The sequence below is a fragment of the Hyla sarda genome, chromosome 11, assembly GCF_029499605.1.
Source record: "Hyla sarda isolate aHylSar1 chromosome 11, aHylSar1.hap1, whole genome shotgun sequence".
NCBI lineage: Eukaryota > Metazoa > Chordata > Amphibia > Anura > Hylidae > Hyla > Hyla sarda.
In genome coordinates, this window is record NC_079199.1 from 56,919,608 (window position 1) to 56,943,061 (window position 23,454).

The 23,454-nt window shown below is 41.6% G+C and overlaps 1 protein-coding gene and 1 long non-coding RNA gene across 10 annotated transcripts in view; one reads left to right on the forward strand and one right to left on the reverse strand.

Annotated features, from left to right (window-relative positions):
- The window catches only part of LOC130295554 (uncharacterized), a 69,995-nt gene extending 50,251 nt beyond the window's left edge, over nucleotides 1-19,744 (forward strand). For 3 of the 4 annotated variants that reach the window (XR_008848909.1, XR_008848908.1, XR_008848906.1), the window contains exon 5: nucleotides 18,217-19,744. This is a non-coding gene — a long non-coding RNA (uncharacterized LOC130295554). The remainder of the gene's footprint in view (nucleotides 1-18,216) is intronic. The other variant, XR_008848907.1, reaches the window with a different exon arrangement.
- MEIS2 (Meis homeobox 2) overlaps nucleotides 1-23,454 on the reverse strand; it is a 141,823-nt gene that overhangs the window by 75,865 nt on the left and 42,504 nt on the right. The gene's annotated exons all lie outside the window — the stretch shown is intronic.

Genomic DNA, 23,454 nt, shown 5'->3' on the forward strand with positions numbered 1-23,454 from the left:
ATAATCCAGTTATAATCCAGTAAAATGATGGACACTGAATGGAAGCCCAGTAGACCCCATTAAAGTCAATGGGTTCGCTCAATGTGTGTTGATGTATGTGCAGCAAACCTCTGGCTCCATTAACTGGTCTTGAAGAGAATCTGCGATGGGGGCCCTGAAGCCTCTGATGCAGATGTGAACCTAGCATTAACTGTATACTGTAAGAAAAATGTATATTGAAGTATGGATGCTGCTTAAAAAAATGGTTCTAGGACATAATAATGAGGAGACTTTGAAATAAAAGGTTAACCAAACACATTCCTTCTCGGCAGCAGAATCCGGATTAATTCTATTGCTCACGCACAGACCTGGAGTGCTGGGAATTGTGGGTGCGTCCTGTTGGAGCCCTCTGACTTTAAGTTCCTATGTAAATGTGTGCATGCACACCCACATATACATTATATATTCGCCCGCGCTCTTAATGCGGACACTTCTCCACTATGCCAAGGAGCTGCCTGAGGGCAAATTCTCCCAAACAGTAATGGCTTTTGACTGCTCCCTGGCAACCCTGGGCTGTTGTAACCTGGGCGGATGTGATTGTGCGAGGCCCAGGAGCTGGCTGCTGCTTCATCAGCTGTTTGTGTGACACAGATGGAGAGAGGCTATTACAGAGCCAAGCTGGAAGACCTCTGGGATCTGGGAAGTGTAGAGCTGCAGCACTTCTTAAAAGACAAAAGTGTGCCTAAGTCTAAGTGCATGTCTGTAAATCACTTAGAGGTATGTATTGAAAGATGATGCAAATAATGCAAGTATACTTATCTGCTTCTCAGCATCATTGAATAGAACAACTTGTTTTAATGGAGCGAGCACCCATGTTCTTTAATCAGACATGGATGAATGAGTACATAGGCAAATAGATATTGATAGCAGAAGACTAATACAGAAGGAGGTCAAGCATTTCAGCTTAGCAATATATATATATATATATATATATATATATATATATATATATATATATATATAATGCAAATCAAGTCCTATAAAGATATATACTGAGTCTCTTCGTCATTTTACCCGGCAGCTTTCTGTCACTTGTACTCAGTGTTAATAGAGTGCCCATTCTTCAGGGGCAAAACTGCTACTGCAAACTAAGCCTTAATGCATGTAATGTACTTTCTATTAACAATACTACAAACACAGGTCTACTCTCACTGTGCACTTATACTGCAACCAGGGCTGAGTGATACGTATTGTTTCTATACATATTACTGTGAATCGAAATAAGTCCAAGAATGCAAACAGGCCAGTATCTCAGGGTTAACTTGTTGACTTCTCTTGGAGGGTATGCAATGTACTCTAGGTGAAGTAAGTCACGGCTGTGAGTGACGCAGAACGTGCAGGGCTTGGTGGACATGTCTTTACGTGTATACACTCAAACATGGGAGGGGAACGGCAGACTATTCTAATCCTGCCTGAACTCCTGAATGGAGGCAGGGGTGTAGCACCTTCTAAGAAAAGCTTTGTAAACAAAGAATTGTGAGATTTGGATCTAGTCACTAGTTTCTCTTGGCTTGTTAGACAAGATTTTACTACATACTTGGACCATAATATAATCAGATGTACAATATGTAGTATTGTGGTCACATAATATGTGTTGCTGTATAATATGTACTGCAGAGCAGAAGCAGTAATAAAATGTTATAATGTGATATTTAATTAAAACAATCATATCTAATAATTTATGTGCTGTTTTCTTCAACTACTTAATATTACATCTAACACTGCAAAGGCTAAATACCAATAACACTGTTACAATACTGAAAATAAAAAAAATACACTTTTAAATAGGCAGAATAATATTTGTGCTGTAAATTGTATGTCATTCATATATTTGCTGTGTGTCCTCCGTCTGTTCTTGTCTGACAACTTGCTGTTATACTATAGTTACAAGAAGGTTTGGACCAGCAACCAAATCTATGCCTATGGAAATACATAAAAACAGTTGAGTGGAAGAACAAGCTAGTATTTACTCACTCTCTGTGCAGACCCTGCTGTGCTAAACAGCCAGGGCATGTTAGAGTGAAATGTGCCTGTGATTTGCCGCTGACCAGGAGAGCAGAGAACAGACCTAGAGAAGTTTACATGCAACATTTACTAACTGTGTGGGTTTTGTGACACCAGAGGGGAGGGGGTGACCACTGTACCTTATTCACACTCAAAAGTGCACTGGATGAAAAAAAAAAACAGCTTTTCCAAAGCTTACACCGGTTTCAAACACCCAACCCCCCAGGGGGACAATCCGAAAAAAGGATTGGGGGAGAGAACAGAGAAGAAAAGGGTTTTATTCGGCTTTTTGTCCCAGACTTTTCAGGCGGCATAAGAAGCATTTAGCACATTCATTCCCCAAATGGGTCGGGAGCTGGAAGCTACAGGAGGCTGGTCCTTTGTTAACTCACAACTATTTACACAGACTATCTGGTGAAGGGACCCCATGTTTTGCACTGAAAAGAATTTCCATTCAGACTGCCTAAGAGGGAACAGCATTAAAGAGGTAGTAAGGCCCCACACCAAACCAAAATCATCATTGACACACACCGACCTAACAATATCAGGGCCTCACACAGACCTCATATTCTGAGGGTCTCAAACAAAAATTATCACACCCTCACACCTCCCCATTATCAAAGGGGTTGTGAATAAATCAGCCACTTAAGGGACCCGCCAGATACACATTCATTTAAGCCTTCAACATTACCAGGCATCTTATACTAATTCCAGCCTCTATAAATACAATGGCCTCACCTGGGGTTTACCATCATATATTGTCCTTGTCCATGTTCTCACCTCACCTAATCATATAAAGTTGACAGATTTCCATAATTCTCTATAGACTGTTGATCTGGCGTCTAGTGGTGAAATGTCTCTCTACTAGGCATAATAATTACATAAAGAGGTATTCCAGTATAATAAATTTATATATGTTGTATAAAGGGTGGGTGAGGGTGGTATAAAAATAGTAAAACAAGCTAAATAAGAGCTCCCATTGCAGTGACTTACAGTCCCTATCTGCTCACCTTCATGTTACCAAGACATCAGAGCAGGATGTGCCTGCTCAGCCAATCACCACCCACAGTGGTGTCCTGCCTTGGCCAGTAATTGGCTGGTCCTCCTGATGCATTTTATCTCAGAAGCAGGGAGAAGAAGAGCAGCAGAAGACCAGAAGAAGCTGTAACAGGAGTGACCAGGGGTAAGAAAGTAGTTTAACTAATTAAATTTTAATTTTAAAACCACGACCTCGAAACATATAAAAAAAAAAATATTACACTGGAATACCCCTTTAAGTTTCATTAAATGATAATATAACTTACAGTGGTAAGAAAAGGAGATGGGGAAGAATACATTGGACTGGGTAAGAGTCAATAAGAAAAACTACGGAGCAGTACTGATGTAATTGAGCTAATTGTACAAATGAAGACATAGTTGTAACCCCTTGAGCATCTGTATTCCCAGGACAATCCTTTTACTTTGTAAATGTTTATTTTTTAAGGATTCAGAAAGAAGGTAGATCTGGATTAACAGGATTAGTGGAAATAGTCAATTAAGTAACAGATTGACCGCACTTGGCATTCACAATAAAGCAAGAGGTGGACATTGTAGACCAAAACATCTCATTTTACAGGGTTTTGCTGTGTTTCAAGTTTCAAAAATAAAAGACTTAATCATATAGTCTACTTAACACCATATAGGCTTAACTCCAGAAGAGTCCCGGCCTCTCAGTTAACATTGGTCACCAACACAATAATACTACAAAATGAAATGCTACTTAATATCATGCAGTTAAGCAAATATTCAACATTGAACATAGAGGAAAGAAGGCTTTGAAGCAAAGCTAAAAATTAGACCCTTTCAGATGCCACTTTGCACCCCCACACGCCGAACCATATGCAGTCAAACGTCCTGGAGCCCTCACACTATATTTATGAAGTTCCACTTCTTTTTTTTATAACATTGCAGCAACTTGTGTAAGCTTTTATCACTCACTGCTCACACAAGACCAGCCTGGTATGGATCACCAGTCTCCATTCTGCACCACCTCCTTAAAAAGCATGTGGATCCCCTAAATTCCAATCTCATATCCACTCAACTAGACCCCAATAGCCATTTTGCAAGGAGCCACTTTGCTGAGGTTCACTGCATCCTATAGGGAAGGTTTGTCAGATTTACGTCATCTTTAGGTTCCTCACACAGCCCTACTTACTGTGTCTCTCTATACGAAAGAGACAACTGTTTTCACTGGAGGTTATAGATCATTTCAAACATGGCTGTTCTTTTCGCTTACACACACAGACATTACATTTCTGTGCCATTAACTATTTAGCACAAGGCCTGATTTTTGGCAATATGTATTGTAATGACATATAAATAATAGTATTTATACATATTCGATTCTACGACAATGTGGGTGTAGCTGGCTCACATGAAAAATGAAAATAAGCATCAAAAAAGCAAAACAAAAACGTAATAAACTGTTAATCAGAAAGGGTTACTGTGTGGATTAAAAATATCGTGTGTTCGGAAGACAGATGGGGAAAAATGTAGGAGCTGCGCATGTTTTTTCTCTTTGGCTGGCAAAGTTGATGCACAAGAGGACCAGATATGTGAATTTAACATGACACCATCTTGCGCAGTGCTAATTTGAAAGCCGCACATTGCAGACCTGTCCACACCATCAAAATCCATAAAACCAAAAGATGAAGAAGAAAAAAAAAACGATTGCATGCTGCCAGCTTTGTTCACCCGCATATAATACTTTATAGTCATAATACCAACACAGTATAAGAGGGTGCAATTGAAACTCAAAATGTTGGCTCCTTAGGAAGCGTAAAATGTGACCTTTTACTTACAGTAAAAAATCATGGTGATGAAAAAATGGACAGTAGAACCAGGGGCGGACTGACCGGCTGGTCCAATCTGACGTTGTCCGAGGGCATGGTTGGGTAAAGGGCCCGCAGCTGCCGCCGCTACTCAGGATCCAGGACACTTGTCCCGGATCCCCAGCAGACAGCGCTGCATTCTCCTGTATGTGCGGCAACTACCTGAGGAAGCGGGTAACCGTGAAACGCGTTGCATTGTGGGAAATAAACCTTTTAAGCTCTTACCTGGTCTCAGCGCTCCTATCCATCCGGCCCAGTTGTCTGGAGATCTTCTGTTTTTATCGTAGTAGAGTTCTAGGCAAAGAACATGCATGTCCTGGTAGAATTCTACGTGTCTGAAATAAGGCAGTGATGACCAGAGTTTGGGATCTACCATCACAGAGCTAAGCTCAAGATAAGATCCCATTTCCCAGCCTTGGAATGTAAAGAATAATCCATAATGGAAAAATTTGGTTTAGGGTTTGAGGACCTATAATCCAAGGGGTGAAGATACTTTGACCTAAGGCCCCTCCCTATAGCCTGCTACCTAAAATATCAGCTTCAACTTATCTTCAAGACATCTCTGCAGCTCTCGGCAATAAAACGCTTTAATGGGACGCTAATTTTTCATTTTTAGTGACCTCTCTGTGCAGCATTATGCACAGTTATCACTCAGATTCTATTAAGAAGAGACTAATGTCCATCTAGGTCCCAGCTCTCAGATTCAACTCTGCTTGCTCTGCACAACGAACAATCCCAAGCTCCTGGTAATGTTCTGCACTAGTCCCCTGTGAGGCATTGCTGCTAACGCCAGCTCACGACCATTCAACCTCATATATACACACAAGCCTGCACGCTTAAAGAGGCAGCTCTGCTGCAAACAGAATAGTCAGCACATATTCCTTCCATCCAAAAATGCTAAAGAATACAGCACTTTTATTTAATAAGCAAAATACTAGAGGCCATTGTAGGTATTCCAACTACTTTAGAATAAAGTTGCATTTGGATAAACTTGATAAAATGAATGCAAAGATATTGTTTACATTTATTTTGTTACCAGTGTACATATCGCCTTGCTTGTCTTTAGAGCCCAGACTTGAACCTAATTGAACATATCTGGAGAGACCTGAAAATGGCTTTCACTGATGGTCCCCATCCAACCTGACTGACATTGAGAGAATCTGGAAAGAAGAATAGCATTAAAGGAATACTCTGCCCTAGACATCTTATCCCCTATCCAAAGGATAAGATGTCTGATCATGGGGGGGGAGGGTGTCCGGCTGCTGAGACCCCCGTGCTCCACTCTATGCTGGATTACAAGCGACCACAGCCATCCATATCTGCCATAGACATTTAGCAGAATTCTGCAACATAGCAAAATGTAAAAAAAAAAGTTGATGGTAACTTGATGGGAACCTGTGTGACCTTAGCTAAACTTCACATTATTCAGCACATTTTTATATTTTTTTGTTTGAGCATCACTTCCTTAAAATGAATGAGTGTCTCTCTCTTCTTTTCCTGCAGTCCATGCTCACATCAACTTAACTACACACCGATAGCCTGATACTTACATTTTACCTTCGAAAAAGAAAACCTTTTTTGGTGACTTTGATGCTGGAGAATTCCTTAAAGACGATGTGCCTGTTTGGGATACAGCCTGCAACAAAAATCACTGGGCCTCCTGAATGGAGCATTTTGTTATCAGTATTATCAAAGAATGTGGCTAGAACAACTGGCAGTGCAATCAGCGCAGCATCGCTGGCTACGGTTACCTCATTACATCGCTATTTAAAGGGATTTTTGACGAATGGTTTCTGGTTTTTAGTTGGCTTTTTTGCAGAGGTCAGAATAATTGCTTAACCCCTTCCCACCTGTAATGTATTCAGTCTCTTGTAACGGTCTATTGCATAATATAGTAGTAGCAGAGACTATCGACATATCTAAAAATTTCCCCCCCACCTTCGTCCGGTGCTGCTATACATTGCATGCTTGTTTGTTTATTCTGTTTACAATGTGCACTTTCTGGTGACGCCATATCCAGTTCTAGCCTCGGGGCTAGGCACGCCGAGGTCATAGTTAGCTTGCTGAGCCTCTCTAGTACCTCACCTGTACACTTGGGGACATAACTATAGTGGGTGCAGAGATAGAAGTCACAACCAGACTCTGATGCCTGGGGGGGGGGGGGGGGGGGGGGGATGGAAGTTGGTGAAGTTGGTGAAGCTGCAACCAAACATAAAACTTCTCCAGAAACAGCAGAATTGTGGGCAGGGATGTCCCCTGATCTACTCTGCAATCTCAGGAACCAGGGAGGAACAAATATACAAGTGTATGACAAAGTCAGTGTACTTTCCATGATATTAAACACATCTGAGCATGAGTTTAGCCCAGAAAAAGAAAAAACTTTAATAGTAAATATTGTATGCAGGAGCAAGGAATGTTTTCATTGCATGAAAATCAGATACCTCTCAAAAAGTGGCATGTGCACAAATGGCTCTTTTCTACGTACCGCTCACACATGAATCAAATATAGTACCGTATATACTCGAATATAAGCCGAGTTTTTCAGCACAATTTTTCGTGCTGAAAACGCCCCCCTCGGCTTATACTCGAGTGAATTCTCCACCTGTCAATCCCTTCATCAGTGGTCTTCAACCTGCGGACCTCCAGATGTTGCAAAACTACAACTCCCAGCACTGTCCGGGCATGCTGGGTATTGTAGTTTTTAAACCTCTGGAGGTCCGCAGGTTGAAGACCACTGCGGCCTTTGTCATCATCCAGCCCCCCCCTTTAGTTTTCTACTCACCTCGGCGGGAAGTTAGGGTGAGCTGGTCCGGGCCATCTAGGCTGCAGGGACCGTCCGGTGGGGAGGATTAGTCGTTGCGGGCTGTCCATTTTCACCGGGGGGGGGGCCTCTTCTCCGTGCTTCGAGGCCGGCCCCGGAGTAGTGACGTTGCCTTGACGACGACGCACAGGGACGCTCATGCGCAACGTTCCTGTGCGTCGTCGTCAAGGCAACGTCACTTGTCCGGGCCCGAAGCGCAGAGAAGAGGCCCCCCGGTGAAAATGGACAGCCCGGAACGACTAACCATCCCCACCGGACGGTCACTGCAGCATAGATGGCCCGGACCAGCTCACCCTAACTTCCCGCCAAGGGGAGGTGAGTACAAAACAAAAGGCGGAGGGGGGCTGGATGATGACGAAGGCCGCAGTGGTCTTCAACCTGCAGACCTCCAGGGGTTTCAAAACTACAACACCCAGCATGCCCGGACAGCCGATGGCTGTCCGGGCATGCTGGGAGTTGTAGTTTTGCAACATCTGGAGGTCCGCAGTTTGAAGACCACTGATGAAGGGATTGACAGGTGGTGATGATGAAGGGGGGGATGATGACGGGGGTCTGGATGATTACATGGGGGGATGATGTATTTCCCACCCTCTGCTTATAGTCGAGTCAATAACTTTTCCTGGGTTTTTGGGGTAAAATTAGGGGCTTCGGCTTATAGTCGGGTCGGCTTATACTCGAGTATATACGGTAATAAGAAATTAGAAAATGTACAAATTGTTTATATCGGGAGAGTGCTAACACAGATGTATTGCTATACTAGAATAGTTCTAACACTAACTTCCTGCCTCTTGAAATAATACGCAGGATAATAGCTCTCAAATCCTTATCCCTCAACATGTATTTGCTCCTGTTGTTTCTGAGCTTCCGAGGGCCATACATGGCTGTCATCTTAAATGCTGAATCTCTGCTTCCCCCATGTCTGAGACCTGGTCCCTATCTTGTTTGACAAGTCCATTCCTCAAAGGATTTGCTACAGTCCTTCTGACCAGCTTGGCGCTCCACATTACACAACATGCATGTTAGTCTAAGGACTGGTATCTGCTCTGCATCATAAATCAATTTCTTCTGCAAACATGAAACCAGCTCTGGTCTTTATGGCTGCTTCTTGTATCAGAAGTCTCAGACTGAGGGAACGGGCTTCCTCCTGGTTACTATCCTCAGCAGATTTACACCAAATACTGACCCAGGTCTTTTCATGTCTGTGTAGAACAGAACATAAAGCTCTTTGCTTGGGAAAAGGCTACTCAGGAAACCCTTCCATTGTTCACTTTGTAGAACAATCTTGGATAACTTTGATTATACACCATATAGGGAAGTTTTGGCTGCCATGATATAAACAGTATAATTTTACACCTCTTTTACAGCAAACAGACATTTCCTGGGAAGTTTCTGTCACTTATTATACAGTACAAGCTATATGCACAAACAAAAGGAAGACCAAAACACTCTAACCTCAACCTAGAAACAGTAGAGAGTTGAGAGTTGTGAGTTTTCAACCAATATGTTCACCCCCGACAGAAATGACATCTTCATCACACATTGACAGATACATGCTGGCGCTTGGACCTGGTCCTAAACATCTATTAGGTCATATAGCCAGTGCTAAGAAAGTCCACAAAGAGCGACCTTGACAAGAATCTGTGTTTATCTGAAGCCATCAATCTGTCTATGAAACAATTTATACATACGCAAAACCTACCTAATGTGATTAACATTAAGATCATAGTACAAAATGAATAGGAGTTCAGCAAGTAACACATCTATAAGGCTACAATTTAGCAACAAGCAAACGTAAATTCAAAATTTAGTTAAGGTTACAGGATATGAATAAACTAGACACCATGGGGGGGGGAGTCTATGGTAGTCAGGAACTGGCATGCATTAAAACACAAAGACTAGGTTCATCAATAGACCACAGATTGTCCAGGCAAACATTGTAGAGATGCTGGAAGTCAAAAGAGTCCTCAACATCACAGCAAGGGGGAACATTGGTTTGCTTTATTATGCTGTATTGGAAATCTACTAATGGGTGAGGCATTAGTGGTCTTAGGGGGCATCTGTAATTGTTCAGATTCAGGAGGTTTGTACTGTTGTTTCCTATATATGGTTTAAAGACAATAAATCTGTGCTATACGGGGGCAGAGCAGTACAGCACAGGGCTCTTCTTTTCAATTCCAACTTAACACACAAAAGAACAATACATTACACATATATAACATAATAAATATGACATTCTAAAATTCTTGTTTGTTACCAATACATAGTATACACACGCTAGCCATACACTGGATATAGTCGTCTGCACAGACATCACTCATACACTGGATATAGTCTGCACAGACACCACTCATACACTGGATATAGTCTGCACAGACACCACTCATACACTGGATAATAGTCTGCACAGACACCACTCATACACTGGATATAGTCTGCACAGACACCACTCATACAATGGATATAGTCTGCACAGACACCAATCATACACTGGATATAGTCTGCACAGACACCACTCATACACTGGATATAGTCTGCACAGACACCACTCATACACTGGATATAGTCTGCACAGTCACCACTCATACACTGGATATAGTCTGTACAGACAACACTCATAAACTGGATATAGTCTGCACAGACACCACTCATACAATGGCCACATGCCACACGTGCTTTACTCACACAGGAAACATTTCACATATGTACCCTTCACAGACAGGGCACATGTCATCTCTCATACTGGACAAGTTGCACATACACTGTTCATACACTGGACACATGCTGCATGTGCACCACTCATACACTGGACACATGCTGCATGTGCACCACTCATACACTGGACACATGCTGCACATGCACCACTCATACACTGGACACATGCTGCATGTGCACCACTCATACACTGGACACATGCTGCATGTGCACCACTCATACACTGGACACATGCTGCACCCGCACCACTCATACACTGGACACATGCTGCATGTGCACCACTCATACACCGGACACATGCTGCACGTGCACCACTCATACACTGGACACATGCTGCATGTGCACCACTCATATACTGGACACCTGCTGCACGTGCACCACTCATACACTGGACACATGCTGCACCTGCACCACTCATACACTGGACACATGCTGTATGTGCACCACTCATACACTGGACACATGCTGCACCTGCACCACTCGTACACTGGACACATGCTGCACGTGCACCACTCATATACTGGACACATGCTGCACCTGCACCACTCGTACACTGGACACATGCTGCACGTGCACCACTCATATACTGGACACATGCTGCATGTGCACCACTCATACACTGGACACATGCTGCACCTGCACCACTCATATACTGGGCACATGCTGCATGTGCACCACTCATACACTGGACACATGCTGTATGTGCAGTGGACACATGCCACACTTATCTACTCACCCATACTAGGTACATGATACACACATATTAACCAGGCTTCCCTGATAAGTGCTGACTCCCTGCAGAATTAATGGAGGCAGAAGTGGCACCTCCTGGTAAGATAAAGCCCCCCTTCAATAGATAAGTTCTGCCCACTTGCCACACTAAGCTTCACCCCTTTCCAACAATGCAGAATCTACATCTACCATAAACAGTAAAGTCCAGGGGCTTGGGACCTATGGACAAGAGCCAACTAAAAACAAGCATTGTACAAATAAGTACTATACCTTGCTTTAGAACTACTATAAATAGAGGCACTGACTTTCTCCTTGAAATTCTATTTTGCATACATCTATGTGATTCTTATGCTTGAATTACCAGAGAACTAGATATGGACACAGTATGAACTGCCAAGGCCTGGAGACACAAGTCAGATTTGCATAAGTACCATCAAGTGACTTCCACTACAATGCTCTTTCTAACTGATACCTTTTAAGCTTACAGTTCTCTTTTTATTCATCATAACATGGATTCCTGGTCACGAGGCCTTTGGGAATTACATTCTACTTTTTGCATCTGGATAAGAGGATGCTGCCATTCAATTTTGCTATCTAGGTGTTTAAGCCCAATATGTGTTTGATACAATGGTGTATCTTCCATTGTTACACAAAAATGGACTTAGGGGATGTGGATGGAAGGCATAACACAATGAGAGAGGAGGGGGCAGCAGTAAATGCCTCTCTGTGATACTCATGGATGTTCCTTCTTTATGTGATAAGGTTCAGCGGCTCTCAGAAGGCTTCACAGTTTGCGACTCTTTATCAGATACTCCCAGTTCATTACTGCGGAATAAATGAACAATCCCAGAATCCGTACCAGAAAAATAACACTAATTGGTCCCAAAGGTGAATTTGGTTCCGTCAATGAAATCAGATATAGGACAGTGTCCCGCTGCTTGCCTCCTACATCGTACTGCGCACAAGGGAGACCTCTAAATTACATACTATAATTGACATCTGATATCAAACCACATCAGTGAATATCTTTATTAGCATCAGAATCTCTAGCAAACAGGGCTTCTTCTATGTTATTAAACAGAACTTGTTCTAGGTGTTGCCTCACTAATTAGGATGAGCCTGAGGAAGGAATCTGGGTCGTGTTAAATTAATTGGAATGAGCATGAAAATTAGCAGAGCAAACTGCATCAATTTTCAATAGACGGCCTCCCTTTCACGCAGAGAGTAAAAATGGATATGACCGTGAATTAACTAAAAACCTTTTCAAGTGCTTGCCAACCTGGAGTCACAGCAGCCCACAAATATCACACTCAGATTTTTTTTTTGGTTTGATTTTAATGAGAGTATTTTATCTGAGACTGTAAGTGTACAGTGTCAAAGAGGGCGTACCTTGTGGGGCAAGGTGCCAACGCATGCAGATTTTCATTTATTTCTAAGCATTCTCCGATATTCCTGGAATAGAAAAGTGGAACTCATTAGTGATATATTATTCACCATGTGTACCAGCTGGTTAAACGCCCATCCTTTAACTATGTAATATGTCACTGATTCCTCGTAATCCTAAATAATCAGGATACATACAAATATCATGAGCCTCAATGATGACTAGCTTTGCCAGCAAGGCTGGCCATCTACAGAGAGTACCAGGGTCTTTTCAAAGGGTCTACGAGATTAATAGAACACAAAAGTAACAGGGAAACCTTGATGCTTTACATGAAAGTCCCGTATACAATATCTCAGAACAATCTTTCTACTTGTACAGCCTGGAGCACAACGTAGCACCTTGCAGACGCCGTCTCCCTAAATACAATGTCACTTCTGTGACTGTCAAGGTTGATCATATTTATTCTGTGCCATAGTGTATGTCAATGCATGTTTCTTCTCTTGTCATGTCTGGCTTATTCTCAAGCTACAGTTTGGATGGAATAGCTATAGTAGAGGCAGCAGTCGCACCGGGGTTCTTGTACCTAAAGGGGCCCAAATATCCCTTTGCTGTATAGGAAGACACCAATACTGTAAGTGGCACTGATAACTAGGGCAGATTTTACACTGGGGCCCGGGAGCTTTAAGTGAACACATAGGTTTAGGTTATGGTACTATCTAAGGTGGGACTTTACAGATTTCTAGGCATAAATGTAAGTTTGAAGCGTCTCAGTCTGATCTTAGTGTTCTGCATTACAGCTACTTATCAGAAAACAGAGTCTTATGACTAGTGCCGTCAGCCATGACACCCCACGTCCTCTCCATAACTTCGAGGATCCTCACTCTCCTCATCCAACATGCTGAAATAAGTTGTACTTGTGACAAAACAGCTGGGAGAGAATAAACTTAATGCTCAATCCCAGGAGCAGGGAAAGGAAATTCTCAGAGCTCCTCATTATAAGAGCCAGAATGAACCTCACGGCGGCTTCTGGAACTGGAAGATTAGACAAGTGATGGATCCTTCGTTTAAAATGCAGCTGTTTTATTCTGCTTTAGTAATTAATTCTTTTTCCGATAGTGTATTGATTTAGCGTAGACCCTGATATAGTTCAAACTGAAAATGATCTCTTGTGGCTGCAGTGGTGCTGGAGGAGTCAATGAAAACTTCCTAGAACTGCAGCCCAGGTCTGTCCAGGGAAGAGCAGTTTTTTGCTCATAAATTAGTCAGGCCATGTGCTGCTGTGCTGCTGTGTTAGTCGATCCATGCTTTTTGTCCTGACGCTTGCTGACTCGCTTTTCAGCTTGCTCTCTTTTGTACTGTCACATACAAAGTCAGTAATGCAGCTGGTGCCGCTCTGAACTCGCACTAAAGGTACACAGCCCTTCCTACAAACTACATTCCTTTCTTTTTCTTTCTTTTTCCGCATGTACAGCTGCAACTTCCAGAGAAGCAGAAATCTGTGGGATGCCCCCAGGGACTCAACTAACAGAGAAATCAGTGCTAGGGTGTACAGGCAGTTTTGTGCTAAGACTACAAAAAAAAAGATAGTAAAAATAAAATAAAAGCACAATCCTAAAAGGCCTCTTCTTGGAAATGTCCTTACGGGACATAATATTGCCCTACATTTGCAGCATTAAACCCATAAAAAGAATCCTTTTCGGTGAAGCAAGTAGAATGGCAATAGTAAAAAAAAAATAATATATATATATATATATATTTATATATATATTTATAACCACATACATTACCAGCAGTATGTAGTCTAAAGAGTATGTCACTATGGCTGCTACTTACCTCTTCTGCGTCTAGAAGCCAAGACATCAACATCATGCAGAGGAGGCAGACATTGAATGAAAACCTCAGGATTCTCAGGAGACTTTCTTGGTTTCCTGTCTCCTTTACATGTCTGACATGTTTCTGGATCCCCTGCAGTCTTGACCTATGACCTCACCTTTGTCCTTAAGGTTTCTATATCATTTATGAAGAAAGACTGAAATAGTCAGAACCAACATGCTCTGTGAGTCCTGGTAGAATCATTATAAGAGCTAAGGACAGTAAAAAGGTCAGTCCAGGCCACACAAATAGCCAGCGCTAGAGATTGGTCATGAAACCCTTACTAAATCAGTAAAATAAAGACATGGAAGTCAGAGTATTTAGACTTTGTGTAAATGTGTGATGACCTCTCTCTTATGAGAGTTGGCTTGTGCACATTCCACAGTGGCTTGATGCTGGGTTTGTTACTCCTTACTCTGACAGTAGAAGGGTCTGTAGTATAGATGATGAATATCACTGTTGCATAGATCACTTCTAGCATATTTGCTTATTAATATCGACTCTTCTTGAGATGCTGCATTGACCCTGACTCGTGTTGGCAATCCATCTTCCAGAAATAGGGAGTTATACGATGGATGTTGAATTGGTCCCAAAAGACATGTCAGAAGGTAAAAACTGTCACTAATGAAACATTTTCTATACTACAATTTGACTTTCATAATGCGACCACAATTTGGCGATTGTAACACCCTAAACTGCAAGAAACCCTAAAAGCATTCGATTGTCAGACTTCTGCATGATCATGAACAAATTGGTTCAAAGACAAGGAAGTCCAAATGGGACTACTGCTGGTAAACAGCTCTGAAATAGAGAGAATGAGAAATAGCTGTGCAACATGGAGGGGGCTTCCAGGGGCTCAATAACATCAGTAAAAGGTCAGTCAGTTCAGTTTACTCTAACAAAACCAGTTATTTAAAATCCCTTTGAAAGTACAGGCACCCTTTTATTTATTTTATTATATTTATTTTATTTTAAAGGGGTACTCCAAAGGATAGGGGATAAGATGCCTGATCGCGGGGGTCCCGCCACTGGGGACCCTCGTGATCTTGCATGCCACACCCTGTTAAAATCAGTCCCCGGAGTGTGTTCGCTCCGGGTCTGATTACTGTCGATCACGGGGCCGAAGCATTGTGACATCACGGCTCCGCCCTCGTGTGATGGCATGCCCCGCCCACTCAATGCAAGCCTATGGGAGGGGGCATAACAGCTGTCATGCCCCCTCCCATAGACTTGCATTGAGGGGGCGGGGCATGACATCACACGGGGGCAGAGTCATGACGTCACGATCTTCCATTCCCGTGGTCGGGAGCCAGAACCTCCAGCACTGCCGGAAGCAGATACAGGTGGGTGCTGCATGCTATATTGCGGGGGTCCCCAGCGGCGGGACCCCAGCGATCAGACATCTTATCCCTTTTCCTTTGGATAGGGGATAAGATGTCTAGGGGTGGAGTACCCCTTTAATGAAAATAGAAGAACATAGGATGAAGTTAAAAAGGGATGTCCACATGTTCTACATAGATTGGTGTTCTCTTGTGGGCCTATGTCATGTGAGTCGGGAATGTATACGGATATGGCAGCCGCCAAGAGGCACATCTACTTGTAACTTTTAGTGACAAAAATATACTAATATTTTCAATGATGTCTATAATGAGAAAGACATCACAAATGTCACACACAGAATCTTGAGTTACACCATTCATTACATGGCACATGTCATCATTTACTTTCTAATCTCTCATGTAAACGTTAGATTGTATTATCCTTGTATTCTAACCCACCTGCTTCATAACCCCCGCAAGTAATGTATTTTCCAAAGTGCAAATTAAACTTTTCTAAGAAACATACATCTTTCCGTTTTGCTTTTCCCATGGGAGAAGTAAGGATTAAATTCTGTGTTACTGTTATAATGTGGACTATGCAGGATGGAGGTGTCTGGTTCAGATTAAAGACCAGATAACGGAAGAGCTTAGTTTTTTTTTTTCTTCATATATTTTAACTAGTTTTCCATTTTTGTGTGGGACAGACAAAGCTGATGAATTCCACACAGAGTAATTGATATTAAGGAAAAAAAGAAACCTGCCAGTCTGAGCAGAGTCTAAACACAACACCTTCTTCGGAGTATCACTTTGTTAGAAGTTTGATTACTTGGAGCAGACAAGAGTTTAACGCAAACTGTGTTCATTTTCCATTCCTTTTACCAAATCTGACTTGCAGAATAAACTGTTCAGAAGACTTCAAAATGCTCAGCAGATATAACTGCTGCTTGTTATGCAAAAAAAATGGAGCGCATTAACTCCTACTTACAATCAGCAGCTTTCTCTCAGAGATCAAGAACACAATGTTAAATGTATACTTCAAGGACCTACTTTATTCTCACTGACAGTTACATCAGAATTGCCATTGAAAGTCAACATCTAAAATAAACATGTAGGATAGAAAAACCGCAGCCCCCTCTCTAGGCTTAATTCTTTCACTAATCAAGACTCAAATTGGATCATATTCACACACAATGACTCATGTAACAGAGGCTCCAGTGTTAACCTCTACCGAGCTGTCCTCTACTTACTAGATTTGAACACAAAGTTAGTGGCCAAATTTGTTGTGAGTAAACTTTTAGCCACATTAGAAATCAAACAAACTTCCTAAACCTTGACACTAAAACGTGTAACAGGACATGGGCCCTTACTAATCACTGTTCCCAAAATATAGTTGCTATGGGTTAATACATTGCATTTAATACACTCTCAATGACTGTTTGCACTTGAAGAAGTTTTGTATGTTACATGGTAACATAGTTTGCAAGGTTGAAAAATTACAAGAGTCCATCGAGTTCAACCTAGAACTCTACTGTGTTGATCCAGAGGAAGGCAAAAAAAAAAACTATGAAGCTGATGGCAATTGCCCCGTGACAGAAATTCCTTCCTGACTAAAATATGGTGATCAGAATAAATCCCTGGATCAACGTTCTATCCCCATGAATCCAGTGTCCATAACCTGAAATTTTTTTTTTCCAGAAAAACATTAAGACCCCTCTTGAACTTGTTTATTGATTCAGACATCACTACATCATGTGGCAGAGAGTTCCATATTCTCACCGCTCTTACAGTAAATAATCCCTGTCTGTGATGATGGTGAAACCTTCTTTCCTCTAGACGTAGAGAAACCCCTATTGTGATCAAATCGCCCCTTGTTTCCCTCTGGCCTTGGACCCTCAATCACTACTCTAATTCCATAATGATCAGTCTACCACCTTATCCTGGACATCTAAACTTTGCTAACTGCGGTGAACATAGAGCAGATTTGTAGCTACGAGGACACTGTTGTTTGAATAAGCATCCATGGATATATAGTGCAGTTATAAAGTCTATAGACTTTTTGTTCCTCTACCAACCACTATCTCCTGCCTGTATATCGCAAAATTTGTGCACATCTTGCACTTGGTTGAATTATGTACTGTATTATAAATGACATGTATTTCCGCATTGATTTAACAGAATTTTAAGCAAGGACTTCAAAAGTTGCAAAAACAGATCTTACAATGGCTTAGCCAGTAGTATTGTTATTAACATTAAGGCTGCAGAAGGCAGAGTACAGCAATTATTCCCTTAATCCTATCAGTAGCAACGCTGTTAATTCCATCTGAAATAGTCATAAGGTTTTAAGAAGATCTTAGACCAGAACTTTGTATGATTTGCTAAAATAAAGTCCATGACATAAGATGATTTAAAAGGCGCTGTAGATTTTTAGGGCTCAGTGGTGACAGCTTCCTTTCTGTTTTTCAGGTTTCCCGGGACGGGCAGACGGGCAGTCGAGGGGAGAGCACACTTAAGATCTTGGTAATTGATTGTAACACAATCTACATGCATTAGACAGAGCTCAGTTGGGCAGTGATTTAGCGGTTAGAGGAGATGCTTTGAACATTAGCTGAAGCTGTAGGACCATGTCATTTCTAAAGTGACTGCAAAGCATGTCTCCATAGTATTGTAAATTTCAGTGGATTTTTGAAAGGAGCGAGAGACATGGCATCACAGGGCAGGTGGTAAAGAGACCTTATTAATAAATATTTAATGAATCCTCCGCTTGTATGGTCAGGGTCAATGGAGAATGTGTGCACCAGTTCATGTTGTTATGGCAGAAACAGGTGATGGGAAGCAATTGCTTCCTCAAGAGTTGGCAGAAACTTAAATTAACCTACTGTATTAATACTTCTATAATTATTGCTATATTTTATTGGAAAAAAACTAGTATGTATAAAAGTAATAATAAATATTAGTAAAACCGTAGCTTAATGGGGTTCAATGGGATTAGAAAAATGGTCTTTCTGAGGGTGGCACCACTCTTGTCCAAGGAGTTTATTCTGATATTGCAGTTCACCCCATTCAAGTGAACAAAGTTGAACTGCAATTTTAGACACAACCTATAGAAAACCTATGGCGCCATTTCTAGAAGAAAAAAAGACTAACATTTTCCTTATACAATCACTTCAAATCTCATAATCTCTTTTAAATTGCAGCCCTTTGTCTTCCACAATTCTGGATTACAAAAATATGAGCACATTTCTTCCTGTAGGGCTTCTTTACTTAGAGTACTTTACTAAATAGCCCCAAGTGTCAAGCAGAAGAGAGACTGGTCAGAGATTCTTGTATAATAATGTCTGGTGAAGAGGAAGGTGTGGGCAGAGGTGGGGTGAAAGGTTAAGTCAGCAGGGACCTTAAAAAACAAGGCAGACAAGTTGGTGTTGCATTTGGAAGGAGACAGGAAGCTACAGAATTCTCCAGAGACGCAAAGTTGGAGATATTTTAGGGGGGACACAGGCACTGTAATACTTAGAGTACATAGGAAAGGAATGGCCATAGACTACCTTCAAATCATTTAACATGCCCGGAACTAAAGTGCATATTTTGGGAAATGAAAGATGATGTGAGTGGAGATACAATACATAGGTCATAAAGAGAATCTGGCCCACAGCAGTGTACACCTATAGTAGGTAATGCTTCCCCATTTTATTTCACAATGCCATAACAATTAAAAAAATAATATATAAAATAAAAATAATAATAATCCTCCCTGCTGGATTACTTTGAATCCTGCATATGAGAGCACCTTCTCCCCTTTCTATTTTCAAATTAAATTAATTTGGGATTAACAGGACCTGACAGGCTGCAGATAACCAAATATTCTGGATTATTGGACAGTGACAGAAGAAGTATATAAAAAGATATATATATACAGGGGTGAGACAATTTTTTCCAAAATGAAATTGCATTTGTGTTTCTGGTGACAGCACTATAGTTTTTGCATGGCATTGCTAGGCATGGTTTCCGTCTTATCTCTGCTGAGTTTTATTCTCGCAGCCGTGATGATACCCATGGCTGTTACACTATCCATTTGCACCATCTAAGAGCAGCGTTCAGTGATCTTTTATTGTGGTCTGAAGATATATCAAGAGGTAAAGCTTGCAATTTGGATTTACAAGGACCAGTACTGGAACATTGTTGGGATTGAGCTCAACAATTAACAGAATGTAACCTGTTTGGTCTACTCACAGACATAATAAATGGGTATTCCAGATAGATAACATTTTTGATTTGGTGCTGGGGCAAGTAAAAAATCTTTAAAAAGGCATACTCATCTACCTGGGTCCCCAGCAGCTCCTGCTGTGACATCATCCTGTTCCCCGCCTGTCCCTTAGCTTGCTATTTCCAAGATGAACTTGTCTTGGCAGTGACAGCCCACACAGCCAATCACAGAGTAAGGCAGGGCACAGCTGCGGCCCCAGATTGGCTTTGCAGGCCGACAGTGCCCAGATGAGTCTATCTTGGAAGTAGTAACCAAAGCAACAAGCAAAGAACCGGAAGAAGTCTCAGTGGGAGCTGCTTTTTTTTTTTTTGGGGGGGGGGGGGGGGGGGTGTCCAGGTACATGGGAATGCATTTTTCTTTATTTTCATAGCAGCCCCAACACATATAAAAAAAACTGTTATCCCCCTTTAAGGGGTCATCGGCTCATCTTGGACCAAGAACTGAAGGAACCAAGAAATGAACCTTGAATGAAAGAAGAGCATTTCACAGCTAAGTGGCTATGACGAAAAATAACATTATTATACGTTTTCCAATTTTTATTGAAATAAAGTTTATATCCACATTGTGGATTATTATTGACTCACCATTGTATAAGTAAGAACTTGCAGTATAACAAAATTAAAATCTAAAATATCTCTGTCCATTTGCTTGAATGCTTGTGAGATTTGAGATAATCTTTCTGAGAATTATTAGACTATTGTATGGCATATTAAAGCTATCTTGAGGGCACTCAGTTTTTAGTGTAGACAGCTATAGCATTAAAGGAAATTGGATAGCAAAGAACAATAAACTGACAGCGGAATAATGTTTTAGGAGTAAGCAGCAGTTAATATTGTATAGCAAATTATTTAAGATGCGCATTATTACTTGCTAACAAATTGTCCTGGATGTTATTCTGGGATACAAGTGGCAGAGGACAGATGAGGGAACCCAGTCTATGAATTAGCCACATCAGGCTCTATATCAAGTAACAGGAAGGGAACTGGTTGCCACATGAATGGTGCCTGTAAGAAGAGGGGTGATGACAGTCAAGCACAATGGAGCTGTTCCTGAAATCCAGAAATAGATTAACCCTTTCCTGCTCAAATGGCAGATAACACAGGAAGTTCAGCTTTGTGCGTAGGCTCGTATTAAACGGTGCCAACAGCACGTACCATCTAGGTGTATATTTTCAGCCTAATACCCATTTAAACGGATTTAAACAAGGGAGGTAGAAATAGTTACATTAAAACGAATGACTAAAATGCAGGTAATGTATGTGCCATTAGACAGCAGTTTTATGTTTCAGGTACAACAGAGTTTAGAAGCTGTAATTATGAACAGTATCTACATCCGAGGAAGTGAAGGCGGAATCAAGAGATGAGAATGAGCGTCCAAAAAAAGCAGCATAATATCACAGTGTAAAGCCTCCCGCTGGGACCAGGCAATAAGTGCTGAGGACACCACGCAAATCAATAGCCAACCAGTCCTGCGAGAGAGCCAATACATGAACTGTAATAAACTCCATTCCCAGGAGCATAGAGGCCTTTTTCTCTGGGACCCACTGACCTGATACTACAGCGGATTCACACAGGGTTACAGCCGTATAATGGGATCAAGAGGTTGTGTGGGGTCACAGGCGGATCACCACTAATGTGCATGGTTCATGCTATTAATACATATAAATAATATACAGTAGTCTTTTGCCCTCTAGTCTATACAGAAGACTAAAAACCAACATCATCTTTTAATACAGAGCAGTGTTTGCCAACCAATTGCAGAACTACAATTGTAGTTATTGCACCAGCTGAAGGCACATTGGGAAACACTGAAGTCAGGATTAAAGTCTCCTTGGAACTGGAAAGTCACTTATGTCTACTTATACCAATATTACCAGCCTGAGCAGAAGCATTTAAATGATCATGTGGTATTGGTGCATTAAAAAAAAATTGTGGTCATGAAAGGGAACTCATCACAATAAAAATGCAGTCCAGTCTGCAGGCATCATGTTATAGTGCAGGAAAAGCTGGGATAAGTTATAGATCGGAGGGTGGTGGGGGGGTTCTGACCGCTGGGACCCCCCACGATCTCCTGTACGCGGCCCCAGCAGTCCACAGGAAGGGGGCGTGTCCATCTCCAGCATGACACAGCAGCCGACACGTCCCCCCATGTATCCCATAGAGATACATGGAGGGGGCGCTTCATGTGGGGACGGAACACTCCCTCAATGTGGACTGCTGGGGCCCCGTACAGGAGATCGTGGGGGATAAGTTATTTCCATTACAGTGAGGGATAAGTTATTTCCTTTACAGTATTCCTTTAATTCCTATATATCTCCACTTATTCTGGGCTGAGTAGTCAAGTGGGCTGTCCTAATTAGTGACTGACAGCTATGTATATAAGTGCGCATACAGAGAAAGCTGTTGATCACTGAGTTGGACTTTTGTGACATAACTATATATCAATCTCCTCAGCTCCTCCTGCTCTATAACATGATGCCTGCGGATTGGACTGAATTTTTAATGGGATAGGTTTCTTTAAACCAGACTAATTGTGATTAGACCAAGAAGTAGGCCTTTTCTGGTGATCATAAGCTCAGACTTAAGCCATCCCAGAAGATGTGGCTAAAAATGTAATCCATAGAGATACTGTTTATTCATGTCAATGACTCTAGATGTGTTTTTCGCCCTCTCTTTACTAAACCATTATCCTCTAAATGCTGGAAGTGATAATCATGGCGTCTGGACCAATCCTCTTCCTATTTATTTCTTACTTCCCACTTTTCCATTGACTAAGAGCCATCTGACTTCAAGAATGCGCAATGACTAACGTCTGCCACCCATATCCTTCCTATCCTGCCACCCCTATCCCAGACAAAAACAGGCCATTCTGTAGCGATAGCTGCCTGACTGTCCATATTCTTCTGTATTTCATGAGATATTAGCCTCCACAGACTAAGACTACCATTCCTAGTACGCTAGAGAAACCCCCGGCTGCCATTCCAGGCCCAATATCACAGTGCCATAAAAAAAAAACATTCCATTACTATTATACCTTCAGTTGTATATCCTAGGAAATATGCTGTAATACCACAAGTCAATATTACAAATATCAGGACCACATAACATCCAATGACTCCAGATTTCTATACCCTTTATTTAATATGTCCAATTTAGCCATTTTATTACTGGGCGTTGCTATATATACATTACTTAAGGGGATAAAGTTTCTATGCAGGGGCATATATCAACTAAAAAAAGCTGTCCTTTATAGTCTCACAAAACATGGGAGAATTTAGCAAGATCATAATACATTATAGAAGTAGAAAGAACAATGGGGCATATTGCATTTAGGAGTTGTCCCCAGTATACCCTGGAGACCAAATATATGGATAGTAAATGAGGGAAGTAGAGAACATGTACTGTGAACCTGAATACATATTTCAATTTCACAACAAATTC